Source organism: Manduca sexta, chromosome 16 (assembly GCF_014839805.1).
Source record: "Manduca sexta isolate Smith_Timp_Sample1 chromosome 16, JHU_Msex_v1.0, whole genome shotgun sequence".
Taxonomy (NCBI): Eukaryota; Metazoa; Arthropoda; class Insecta; order Lepidoptera; family Sphingidae; genus Manduca; species Manduca sexta.
Window position 1 is genome coordinate 5,980,160 of NC_051130.1, and position 13,785 is coordinate 5,993,944.

General features: G+C 34.3%; 1 protein-coding gene across 1 annotated transcript in view; it reads right to left on the reverse strand.

The window, feature by feature from the left end:
• Nucleotides 1-10,197, reverse strand: part of LOC115444737 (Down syndrome cell adhesion molecule-like protein Dscam2) — a 185,369-nt gene extending 175,172 nt beyond the window's left edge. Inside the window, exon 1 of the mRNA XM_037439416.1 lies at nt 9,889-10,197. The gene's annotated coding sequence lies outside the window, so the exon portion shown is untranslated. The remainder of the gene's footprint in view (nt 1-9,888) is intronic.
• Nucleotides 10,198-13,785: the final 3,588 nt, after the last annotated feature.

A 13,785-nucleotide genomic window follows, 5' to 3' on the forward strand; every position in this document is an offset into this window, starting at 1 on the left:
TGCATTTACTGAGGCAGCTTATATTAAATTCAGTTAACATCTGCCTCTGACACCTCTCCAGCAGACACCGGCTTAACTTGCATGTTGGCTTTGTGAAAAAATGTACTATAAATACTTTGTTAGATAAGTGACTATGCCGCGGTATGTATTTAAAATTTAATTTAACATAAGTACCCCGTATTCAGTATGGTAACAGTGAGGAATAAATGTACTTGCATTGTATCAACTGTTATATCGCCTTAGAAAGGATTTTCGTTCCATTGTAATGCGATTACGTTCTTATCGAGACGGCATATCAATTATATATATATATATATATATATATATATATATATATATTTCATTTACTTATAAGTACTGTTTAACATGTACCAATATTACTTGTATACACTTGCGTATTTAATCTTAAAAGCCATACAAAACAATATATTATGTGACTCTGTACATACACAATAAGAAAAGTATTTCAAACTAAGAAGCACATAATATAAACTATTGATTGACTAAAGTATTGAACTTTGGACCTGGTCCATGTTAGCCACAAGACGAACGAAGCTATAAAGAAATAAATAACCTATTTAAAACTAATTAGAAATATACCGCTGTTCTGCTGCCAACTCGGTGAAGGAGTCTCTATTTTTCTTTTAGAAGTCGGGTTGGTACGGCTATTGCAATTTCCTCTTAGTTCAGCCACTTAATTATATCTGCCTAGTGGTGGGGTCTTTTAGTATTGTTAGAAACTATTCTCTATTTTTATAATACAAATCCGTTTGTGACGATGTGCCTACGGAAGTTTAGGATTTTCGTAGAAATGAACGCGAAATTTGACTCAGATATTGACCGTTTCCTGGATTAACATATAGGTATACTTATGATCCAGATATTTTGATCCAATGGGAAATAATTATATATGTAGATAGATTTTTAAATAGCATAAAGCGCTATATATTTTTAAATATATGGCGCTATGGGCTGCTATAGTGGTTTAAGAAATTTTGTAGCGAATAAGGTATTCAAGCGATCGGAACCATGAGTAACAGATAGTAATTAACAAAATGAAGAGAATAATTATGAATGCGTTCCGTGAAATTTGAAATTAATTTACGATTCCACGTGTGTTGAATAATATGAAGCATTTCCAAGTATTTTGTAAACTGTACTATGAGGAAATTATTTAAACAATTTACAATGTTCGCGTGATTAAAACAATCAGTTATACGCACATATATTGAAATGAGTATTAATATACTCATTTCAAAATACTTAATTAATAAATTCATAATAATTATACACATTTAAAGAAAATGAAACCTAGTTAATGTGCTAAGCACAAAATTATTGAAGATGTAAGTAAAGAGATTTCAGCTAGGGACATTTACAGAAAATATCTTAATATAACACACTTTTTCTTAATATCTGTGTTGTAATTCCATTACTGACTATCCAATCCTATTTTATGCTGCACGTATTATTTTTTTCTATACCATATTCGTATTATTTTTTCATGTCTTTATTATGTCCATAAAATATAATTTAAATTATTCGGATCGTCGGGTAGTACATATCTTTAACGAGGATTTTTCTAATATCACAAATTATTTATATACAATTTCTTGCTATTTACCCTATAAAGCCTCTCTCCTATTTTGGTATGGTCTCTTCGTAATATTTTTATACTAAGAAATATAAGTTTAATATCCGGCAAATATCCTGAGCACTTTGCCGCGTGGTGGGAAAAACTTGTGTAGAATATATGTCACAGAAAAAAATCGCCTAACATGCGATATTGTGCTCAAGATATTTGGCGGCTATTATCATATTTTTGAAGGACTGTCTATCCGTCTAAAACTTAAGCCTAAAGTAAATTTTATCGTCAGTGAAATACCCTTCATATTCCTTCACATATTATTATGATTATTTGCTGATTATAATTCACATGACAGACTAATAAGCTTTGATTTAATTGAAATAAATACCTCTGGTTAATTATCTCATGCCAATCAATATTTCCATTCTACGCGTCATTACTGATCACTTCATAATTACAATTGAATATCATGATTAATATCGTGCCTGTGGCGAAGACTCTATTTACATATGTATGCTATATTAACCATAAATATATTTACCCCCTTATTCATAGACGTTTTTTATCTAAGGATGGAGCATTGCTGTGATAACAAGTTTGTTTCTCAGCTTTATTTATCTGACGGCTTGCTGTTTGTTCAGCTATGTTTATCTGAAAGCCAATTAGATGCAAGTTGTACCTCAATATTAACCAATCACAACGGCCCTATGTCTACGCACTGCGAAGGCTACCATGCCGTCAGCACTGTGAAACAGACTTGTTATTACAGGAACACTCCGTCCTTAAATAAAAAACGTCTATGAATAAGGGGGTTAGACTATTAGGACACGATAACCTAGTTAGGGGTGGAAGGGTCTGCCGAGACGGATGATCGCAGGTTCAAAACCCAAAGCACACACCTCTCAAGCTTTGAAGTTATGTATTGTTTATCGATTATCATTCACTTAAACGGCGAAGGTAAATATATCGTGAGGAAACTTACATACCTGAGAAATCTCCATAATCATTATGAAGGTATTTGCAGTCTGTTTACCAGCGTGATGGAATTAAGTCTAAACCTTCTGAAGTGACGGCCTTAACCGATGCGAAGCCCCTGGCGAAAATAAAAAACAAAATGTTGCGAGGCCCCGGGCGAAATAAAAAAGTTCCACAGTTTTAACAATATCGTAAGTAAGATCGTAAATAGGTGTTCCAATGCATGGCTCGAGGCCCCGAGCGGTTGCCTGATTCGCCTGCTCCTTGAGCCGCTTCTGACCCTGAATAGTAGGGAAGCCCAGCAAAGGGCAGTATATCATACAGGGCTTGTGTTATAATAATATTAATTAAATATGTTTTGCGAGGTGGACAGATGACCTCATAAAAGTCGCAGGAGGTCGCCGGATGCGGACCGCTTCCAATAGGGACATCTGGAAATCTTTGAGGGAGGCCCATGTTCAGCATACATACTGACATACTGCGACTGATGATGATAATGAAATATGTTACACAAAATTTTGCTTATAGTAACTTCCCAAAATACTAATCAGTCTGCGTAAAGTCTGTAGTACTCACTTAAAAATAATGAAGTTTCCTATTAGTATTTTCCTAATTCTATAAGTAATTTCATAGATTAATACAACCAAATTCGCAAACTTTATAATCATATATACCGGTCATAAACTTTCTCACCCAACCTAAATCCAACCCGCCGGCCTAGTGCGGATTGTCAGACTTCACATACCTTCGAAATATTAATTAGATACTTAGTTATGTAGATTTTCTCACAAAGTTTTCCTTCACCCTTAATGAACGATAATTGGTAAACACTATATATATATTACTTTAAAAATCAAAGGTGTGGTCTTTGGGCTTTTAAACCTACAGTTTTAGTCGATCCGTTCTATTCCTAACAAGCTATCATGTACTTCACAAAACTATAAAAACTGAACCTCTTTTCTATTAATTAAACATACAAGGTGCTAACTCTTTAATATTGGTAAATTTTTTATTATGTAAGTTGGAATATATTTCATTAATTAGATCATTGTTGAGTTTTCAATTACTGCTTAGAAATTATTAATAATTATCATCAACCACGTATGGCCTTGAACATAAACAGACAGGATATACTGTAACCGTAGCGTTATTAATAACGCTTTAATGACATTAATTATTTTAAACAATCACACTCCATATGCATCATATATGGAAATTTGCAATTCAATACCCATTAATTTGTTATTTTAATCCTTTAATGATAATTGCCACTGTATTGGTGGAATACGAATTGCTTCCATACATTTTCCCAAATTATAATTTATCGCAATCATCCTTTAGTGAAATTAATTATACGACGCATCACATACTTCACACAAAACGTACAAAAAACGGAAGATCCATTTGCGTGTTTTTCGGTTAAAAGAAATGCATAATAGTTATAATTGGTAGGCATTTAAATCATAATACATTTTCCTTATTTCCCAAAATGCTCGAAGCGTATAAAATGTAACAGAGCGTCGTAAAAAATTAAATACTTAAAACAGCTCGCGTTATTTATGATCCCCTTGAGGCCTTTTTATACCTACTTAGTTCTCTTTAATATCCAAAAAATAGCAACTTATTTATAAAATAATTTTATTTATGGTATTCGAATGTTTTTTATTTCGAATTTATTTGGGTTCGTACCAATGCTACAATAGTATCTGCTGCGTCCTAATTACCAAAAATTTGACGCCGTTAAAGCCTTTTAAGAAAATAACAACACAATATTATTCTAAATAACACAAAAGGGAAAAAAAAATTAAGCTATTATTGATGAAATAGATTGGTACCCGTACATTTCTAATTAATTACCTTCCTGTTATGACATTAATGTCCCGCATGATGTCATTGACCAGAAACCAGCTACCTGGGTTTAACAAATATAACACAGACTACTTCCAGATCGTAACAAAAACAGAAGTCGACAAATAATGTAAAAAGAAATCAGTTACGGATTTAAAGCCAAGAAAAATCGCTTATTGCAAGAAACAGCACCTATATGAAGCTTTCTAGAATACACTTCATATTAATAAATTAAGTTTTCTAGAATATATTCGTCAATTTATTTTAATACGTAAAGAAAATCTTTGAATTGATTTTGAATAGCAACACTAAAGTTTCATGCCCGCTCTTCTCTAATAGTAACAGCTTACCGAACTGGTGGTAGAGTAAATAGACGTAATCTAAATGTTTAACATTTTAAACATTCAAATAAATTATTTCATTCTGATAAATTGTTTTATCAAAATTACGTTATTTCGTAAGAAAACTCAAATAACGCGAAGACCGAAAAGGAAACAGAAATACGCCCAAAACTGCTCAAATATAAAATAAATTCACATTTCTAAACACAAATAAATACACACAAATCACACCTCACGTCAGTATGACGTAGCACGTTATAACAAATCTAATTTTCATACACGCAAAAAACATTATTCAATGTAACGCGTGATATTAAAATCTGCCATTCTAAGAAAGGGCTGAAAGGTTTGCTCAAGTGGACATTGATTTACGACTTAACTTTGAATCAAAACATTTAATTTTGTGTATATTTTGACGAATTGTTGATGTTAAATAACGTCTTGATTTATTTCAATACTCGCCCCAATTCTTTATGGGTAAGAAATATATTTCGCCCACAGATATTCTGTAAATGAAAATCTACTATCTGTCTTGTAAACTAAAATCGACAATGGCTTGCATTAAGAATGAGACAGCGTCGAATCTTCTAGAATCTCTGGGAAAACCGCTCGGTCTCTTCTTCGGTATCTTCAGTATCTTCAAACGCTGAGCAAACCTGCTTAGGTCGGTAAGCTTATTACGTAGTTGTAGTGTGTAGTTGACACAGAACAATTGCAAGAATATGTATAAACCTAATGAATTTCTATGCGGGAAATGCCATTATATATCTATAGTAAACGGGAAAATTTATTTATCACGTAGCAGCACTCTATAATTTGCATGATAGAATAAATTACTCGATTTCAGTTAAATGCATATTTATGGCTAATTATCACAATGTTAACATAATACTTATTTATTCAATTTTATCTGTGCAAGTAGCAATCCTCGCTTATGACCCGATAATAAAATATTCCTAAAAACATTACTTAACTTAACATATCAACGCTTGAAAGGCGACAAACATACCGAAAATGAATTATAAATATTTTGAATCGCCATTTTTTCTGTGTCATTTGATCTAGGTTTTGTAGGTCTAGGACAACTTTAATAACATTAGACTATATATTAATGCAATAAAAAGTTAAATTGTAATGAATTTTCATATTAAAACCAAAACTTTAAAGCACTCTACTCAATTTTTTTATGATTGCCGCTTAAATATCATTGCCTTTCAAGCGTCGATACGAATACGACAAAAAAAAACTATAAATACAATCTCACTGAAGTATTCGACGTATTAATACTAAATATCCTATGCAAGCTTCCACTACCTACAACTAACACTGAGTCTCCAGTTTGCAAGATAAATGTTCAGCCGTAGAAGACAGCTGTATGTTGAGGTGGGATAATTGGCTCGCATTAGCCGCCTTTCGTCTGACTCGGACGTTGACTTACTGCGGCCTGGTTGACTCAGCTATTCGCTACCCAATACATGCCATTTCTCCTCTTATTGTATCCTTAATGCACGGTCTTAGTCACCGCTGATGTTCAATAACTTTCAGCGAAATTTACTACAGTTGATATATAAATATAATATTTCTGTAACTTTAAATATATTAAAAAATAATAAGAAGAATTTTAAACTATACAATTTTAAAAGATTATACAATCACTGATTAATAGGAAAGTAAAATAACTTATTTCAGATCCTAGTTCACAATATTATCATTAGCATAGGAATAACATTCTTATACTTTACTTAATTAATCAACATTTATTATCATATTATCACCAGTTCCCACAAAGCAATAAAAACCTAAATATACATAATTTCAGAGTACAAATTAGCAGCATATTGCTTAGCCGAAATCCAAACGCTTTCGTTTTACGAGGCAGTATTTTTTCAGATAGCACCCGGCATCGCGTCTGTTTATCTTCCATATTTCATGTTATTCGTTTCAATTTTCCTTTATATTTTTATATTGTACTATGATTCCGCGAATCTTCCTTATTTATGACTAATAACTTTGCATTAGAGAGGTTTATGGCATGCAAATAAATTTCAGCCATAAATAAATATATCCTAGGTTTAATTGGCAATACAGATTTTCTTGAAAAACTATATTAGACACCAGGCTCTCAAAAGTTCGGATTTAATAAAGGTTACCTTAACTGTAACTTTAAGATTATCTATTATAATAATAATAATAATAATATCAGCCCTGTATTATATACTTGCCCTGTGCTGAGCACGGGCCTCCTCTACTACTGAGAGGGATTAGGCCTTAGTCCACCACGCTGGCCTAGTGCGGATTGGTAGACTTCACACACCTTCGAAATTCCTATAGAGAACTTCTCAGATGTGCAGGTTTTCCTCACGATGTTTTCCTTCACGGTTAAAACGAACGATAAATTCACAAAGAATACACACATGATTTTTTAGAAAAGTCAAAGGTGTGTGCCCTTGGGATTTGAACCTGCGGACATTCGTCTTGGCAGTCCGTTCCACACCCAACTAGGCTATCGCCGCTTCATTCGCATATCTATTGTGGAGAGCCAATAAAGGATATTATGATTAAATTAGCATTTGCTTTCTGAAACTCAAATATAATAATAATAAAATCAGCCCTGTTTATACATTATAATGTTTATATCTTATATTAATAAAAAATCGGCCTTATTTTATATACTGTCCCATTGCTGGGCACGAGCCTCCTTTACTAGTTACTACTGAGAAGGATTAGGGCTTGGTTCACCACATTGACCTCGTGCGGATTGGTAGACTTTACACACCCTCAAAACTCCTATAGAAAATTTCTCAGGTATGCAGGTTTCCTCAAGATGTCCGTTCCACACCCAACTAAACTATCGCCACTTATTTTAATACGGCTCATAAAAATATGCTTACTATTTGGAAAATATAAAAAAATAATATATAATGTCAGGTTTATTCATAAATATTGAGTAACTTATTTTTAACGCAATGATTTTAATTTAAATACATCATCTAATTTTTGTATCAAATATTCAATTATGCTGGACATAAAACTAACAAATGCTTTTCCGAGGTGCGTCTTCTTCATATAACAGTAACTTGTGTATGAATAATGAATGGAAAGCGTCCTCACGAGAACATGAAGATGAGTAAGTGATCGTAATAGGAGAAAAACGTGGAGTTGGAAATTATTCATGGCTTTAGTTCATACCTGTAAGGTGGACAAACTACCAGATAAAGGTCTCAGGCTTTGCTGGTGGTAGGATATAATATGTATCTTCTCTGATAATTACCACCGCACAAAGTGGTAAACCCGAAATAGTGGCCTACGTAATTGTGTCGCTTTCTGAGATCAATCTGTGTCCGTCCGGTTTGGAACTGGCATTATTGTGTCGACTGACGAGGTATCCCTCGTTAATGAATACTCTATTTGGATGCTATGTCACTTATTATAAGTTGCAGTAGAGTCACTTTACCGGGTCTGATAATAACAAAGCCAATAAATGCAGACAGTTTCCAACAGGTCGGTCAGAGAATAGTTAATGCCTTGCTCTGCAGTATACTGTGCCCAGTCGTAATGAGTTCACACTATTGATACTCTATTCCGATTTTATTTATTTGGTATTATTCGATTGATTACCGATTGACCAAACTACGACCTATTATTTTTTTAAATAAGCACATCAGGCGATTTCTTCTTTAACTTTAAATAATTAACGCGTTTAATTAAATGGCGACCGTGACGGTAAATCGTCACACTCTCATGAATATATTATGCTCATGAGTATCGGTAATTCCGAAAATAGCCTATTCCCTGCCTATTGAAATTGTGGTGTAGCCTAAAAATAATGTTCACATACATATTCGCTCTGTTTAATATAATCATAGCAAGATGACTCCACTGTACCTGGTAAGTGGAGTGATTATCCCTCGCCAGTCGAAACAATTATGGCCTGTTCGAAACCGGGTAGAAATGGGCAGATCTCGGAGGGCAACATTACGTGGGCTGCTATGGCGGGCACCTTGTAAATGGTGGTCGTTAAGCGGATATGAATATCCACCAGTTATAATTATTAATCAATAGTTGGTTCAATTGTGGTCGGTTGAATATAATTTGCAAAAATGTAGGACGTGTTCCGGCTCTTAGTACATTTCCGACTGAAAGTATGCGTTAGATCCTAATACGTTTAGGAAAAAATAATTAAATGTGTAGTCTTTTATGGTAATCTTTTTATTGTACAGTTCCGTTTCTAACAAAGAGATATAAAATAGGAATTTAGGATGTACTAATTACAGTCACCAAGACTTATTCTTGATTGAACAAATTATTTTACTATTAGGTATGTAGCTCGGGTAGTTCTGAAAAGCATTAGAGGCCTATGTTCAGCCGTAGATATCTAGCTGATGGTTATGATAATTATAATTGTTTTGCTCTTTAAACAACGGAAACAAATCACACGTAAGGTAAAAAAATATTTTTTATAATTAATTTATATACATAATCTATTTTTTTGAATACACGTATTTTTATTTATATTCTACACAAGATTACACCCCAAAAGCATGGCATTTAAAAATGAACTCTAGGACTACTAAACTCGGTATCGTACGAGCTTAATGAAAATATAGCTGAAATGTGTATGGACACTGTTAAAACTTGAATGAAGTGCGATTGATTTACATTCACCCATAACAAAGACATCAACGCCTGTTTCATATACTGAAATGCCAAATAAACAAAGGAAACAGTTAACAATTTTTTGTCTATTTATTTATTTTTTGTTTATACATAATAAATTATTAACAAAAACTAAAAAGCTGATTTAGAAATATTGTATCAAATATGAGTTACTTATTTGTAGAATGTAGAGCTTTGTAAAAGCAGAAACGAATTAGGTTTCAAATAAAGTGTTATATGAATAAATATAAAATCTTAATTGTTTTAAACAATTACAATTAATACAAGCATAATTAAAATATTTATCTAACAAACTTTTATCTTAACTAAATCCACGTTACAAACATTATACACCAAAATGCGCTCTAATTTGTTACTACTATCGTAAATTCATTCAGCAAGAGAATAACATAACCTCTACGTGGAAAAACATTCAGGTGGCGCTGTTTGCGTTATGATAACTCAAAAATTAATACTTACTCAGAACAATTCCCCTCGAGATACGAAAATGTGCACACCGGTACACGATAAATATCCGTCAACCACCAAATACATATACATTATAGCACAAACGTAGTATTTGTAATCGTAGCACATGTACAGGCGTGTCGATGGAGCCGGTGCACGCTTCGATCAGCTGATCGCGTACTATCAATTACGAGAATAGAACGTTGGTCGTGGGGAAGTCAGGGCGCCGGGAGAGGGCGCGAGGACGTACGGCGTGCCGCGCTCAGCGCTGGAGCCTCGTGGCGGCCGGCGGCGGCATGACGCGAGAACAAGCGGGCGGCCCCGCCGCACACGCCGCCACACTGTACTAATCAGTAATCGTTGCTGGGAAGGGAGGCTGCGTCGCTCGTCCCCCGCCGGCCCCCGCCGCTGCCTCCCCTGCCCTCGCTCCGCACACACCCGCGCTACAACCCCCGCTCGTACTACGTCCGAACGGGTAGACGGCGAATTCGGTAAAAAATGAGATTTCATTTGATTTTCGCCATTTCCTTAGTTGCGGTGTTCGCAGTTGACAGGATAGACAAATGTATGGAAATTTGTATGTGTCGACAGCAATGTAGTTTTTGATAAACATTATTCTGCTATGTAAATAAATACACAATTACCTTTATGATATGTATTCTGATTTCTCAAGTACTGAACTTTTTACATATTATAAATATTTAAAAATCATATTAAAACTTTACTGATGTTAGAAACCTGCTTCAACAAACTCCCTCTATCTTATCCATTTATCATTCACACTTAACCCTAGCATTCCAAAAACACCAACCTTCATTTTAATGTAAACATATGAAAACACGCAAGAATTTTCACAGCCACATCAACCGCTTAATTTTACCGTCGTATTAGGAACATCTGAAATTTCAGGGGTGACACACACATTAAATATTCATTGGAGATTGTAAATTAGTGAATTTGCTGAGATAAGGCGTAGCGGGAGGGAATAAGACGAGAGCCGAGCGTACACCCCTAGAGAATGAGATCGTTCGCGGTACACTGAACAGAAACTGATGATGTTAACGTTGGGTTTTTCCTGCTTTAGTAATTTCTTAGCCAATTGTTTGAACAGTATTGTGCGGTTTGATAAAAATGAGGTTTGAGAAGGTTCTTTGGGATTCCGACATTACAAATTCCTAAATACGATTGATATAAGGGAAGGTAGAGTGGGTTCTTTTTCTATGAAATGGTTTGTAGCTAATGCTTAGATTACAAACCTTTTGCTTAAAAAAATACATAAACAAGTTGTACATCCCATTCATTAAAATCAAAAAATACATACACGCCTGTTATCCCCGAAGGAATAAGCATAGGCGCAACTGGTGCATCCTAAATCCGCCGTTTGTATTCCGTCCTGTGGTGTGATAGGGGGCAAGCCTATCGCCATATCGAACTCAAATTCCAAGCTCCAAGTTGATACGGAGTAGAAAAATTCAATATCACTTTGCCCAACCTGAGACTCGAACCCGAGACCTTACAACAACACTGCAGTTATACCGTAAAACTCTAAACAAGGTAGTCTAAATCTAAAAGTATTACGAAATAATTTTGGTTTATAGTTTCACAACCTGTGGCTTATCTGTTTAGTACTATAAATTCACGTGTGACTCTACGATAAAGATTTTTAGCAGATTGTATCGCAATTTGAGACGATTGTAAAAACATACAAATCTATAATCTATACTATTATATAAAGCTGAAGAGTTTGTTTGTTTGTTTGTTTGTTTGTTTGTTTGAACGCGCTAATCTCAGGAACTACCGGTCCAATCCGAAAAATTCTTTTTGCATTGGATAGCCCTTTGTTCGTGGAGTGCTATAGGCTATATATCATCACGCTATACCCAATAGGAGCGGAGCAGTAATGGCTAATCTCAGGAACTACCGGTCCAAACAGAAAAAATCTTTTTGCGTTGGATAGTACTTGGTTCGTGGAGTGCTATAGGCTATATATCATCACGCTATACCCAATAGGAGCAGAGCAGTAATGGCTAATCTCAGGAACTACCGGTCCAAACTGAAAAATTATTTTTGCGTTGGATAACCGTTTGTTCGTGGAGTGCTATAGGCTATTTATCATCACGCTATACCCAATAGGAGCGGAGCAGTAATGGCTAATCTCAGGAACTACCGATTCGAGCTGAAAAAATCTTTTTGTGTTGAATAGTCCTTTATTTGTGGAGTGCTCAAAGTTATATATCATCACGCTATGACCAATAGGAGCGGAGCAGTAATGGCTAATCTCAGGAACTAACGGTTTCAACTGAAAAAATCGTTTTGTGTTGGATAGCCCTTTATTTGTGGACCGCTATAGGCTATATATCATCACGCTATGACCAATAGGAGCGGAGCAGTAATGGCTAATCTCAGAAACTACCGGTTTGAACTGAAAAAATCTTTTTGTGTTGGATAGCCCTTTGTTCCTGGAGTGCTATAGGCTATATATCATCACGTTATGACCAATAGGAGCGGAGCAGTAATGAAACATGTTGCAAAAACGGGGAAAATTATTAGTTTTGAGGGCTTCTGTTGCGTGCGCTGCGTAAACGGTTAAAGTTATGCAACAATGATGTATGACGGGATTGTTCCTCTTAAAAAGTTCTAAAAAATATATTATAAAACAAAGTCCCCCGCTGCATCTGTCTGCCTGAACGTGTTAAACTCAAAAACTACCCAACGTATTAAGATGAAATTTGGTATGGAGACGGTCTGAGACCCTGGGAATAACATTTTATAACGGAAAACTTTAGCCTGAAAAACTTTATAACGCGGGCGGAGCCGCGGGCAAAAGCTAGTATCTCTATAAAAATATTACTAACATTACTACAAATACTCGTCTTTATTACATACAATTTTCTCAGCGTGCGTAGTTATTAAAAACGCATTAGGACATCACGGTACACTAATATAAGCAATAAATCTAATTATAATAATTTAAGTAAGGCTTGCACGATCTAGAATTCTATTTACGGATTTCATAATTTGACAGTCCACATGTTGTTATTTTTAATGAGATAGTTTTCGGTTTATACTCAACAAATGTAGCATTGCTTTTAGGCGTATACTTGTATTGATACGGGTCTATTCATGCTCCAAAATTCATCATAATTTGTTCAGCGGTTTCGAAGTTTATTTCTAATAAACATCCTCAATAATGTACGCATATTTTATAATAGTAAAACTATATTTTCACAAATGTATGTTAAAAAGGTTAACAAAAATATTTTTACGTAACAAAAAATATTTAATCACAATACACGCCTACGTCGAACTCTACGCAGCTGACAATTTATACAATGCATTTTCATTCCCAATTTATTCAACACGCTTTTGTATGAATACCTACGATATTAATTGTTTTCATCTGTGAATATTATATGAATTTTAAAAATATATTTGTTTTCCGAGTGATATTAAATTACCTTTACAATTTTGATTGAATTATTTTGCTGTAAAGGCGACGGGGGACGGAAAAGCTCTTTGTAATTTGTACTAAAAACAAGCCTGGTAATACAAAGGAGCACTGTAGAGTCTGTAATACCTACAGCAAACTCAAAGCGCGTTGGCCGAAATAATTAACTTGTAATAATAAAAATTAAACATGTTTAAAATGAAACAATTAAAGAAAAACATTTTTGTATGACAAAGAAATTTATAGGCACCGAAATAGTTTAATCAATGATTGTGGCAGGAGAAAATTAAAAAATATGATAAAATTTCTCCAGACGGTTTTTTTCTCTATACTTTATAGGGCACTACGTACTAGATACCAACGCATGGAAAATTACATCTTGGCAACTAAGGTACTAAAATATAATACCTCTTTTTTATTCATAATTAATGCAAATGAACGATAATTATCTTTTGAATTTT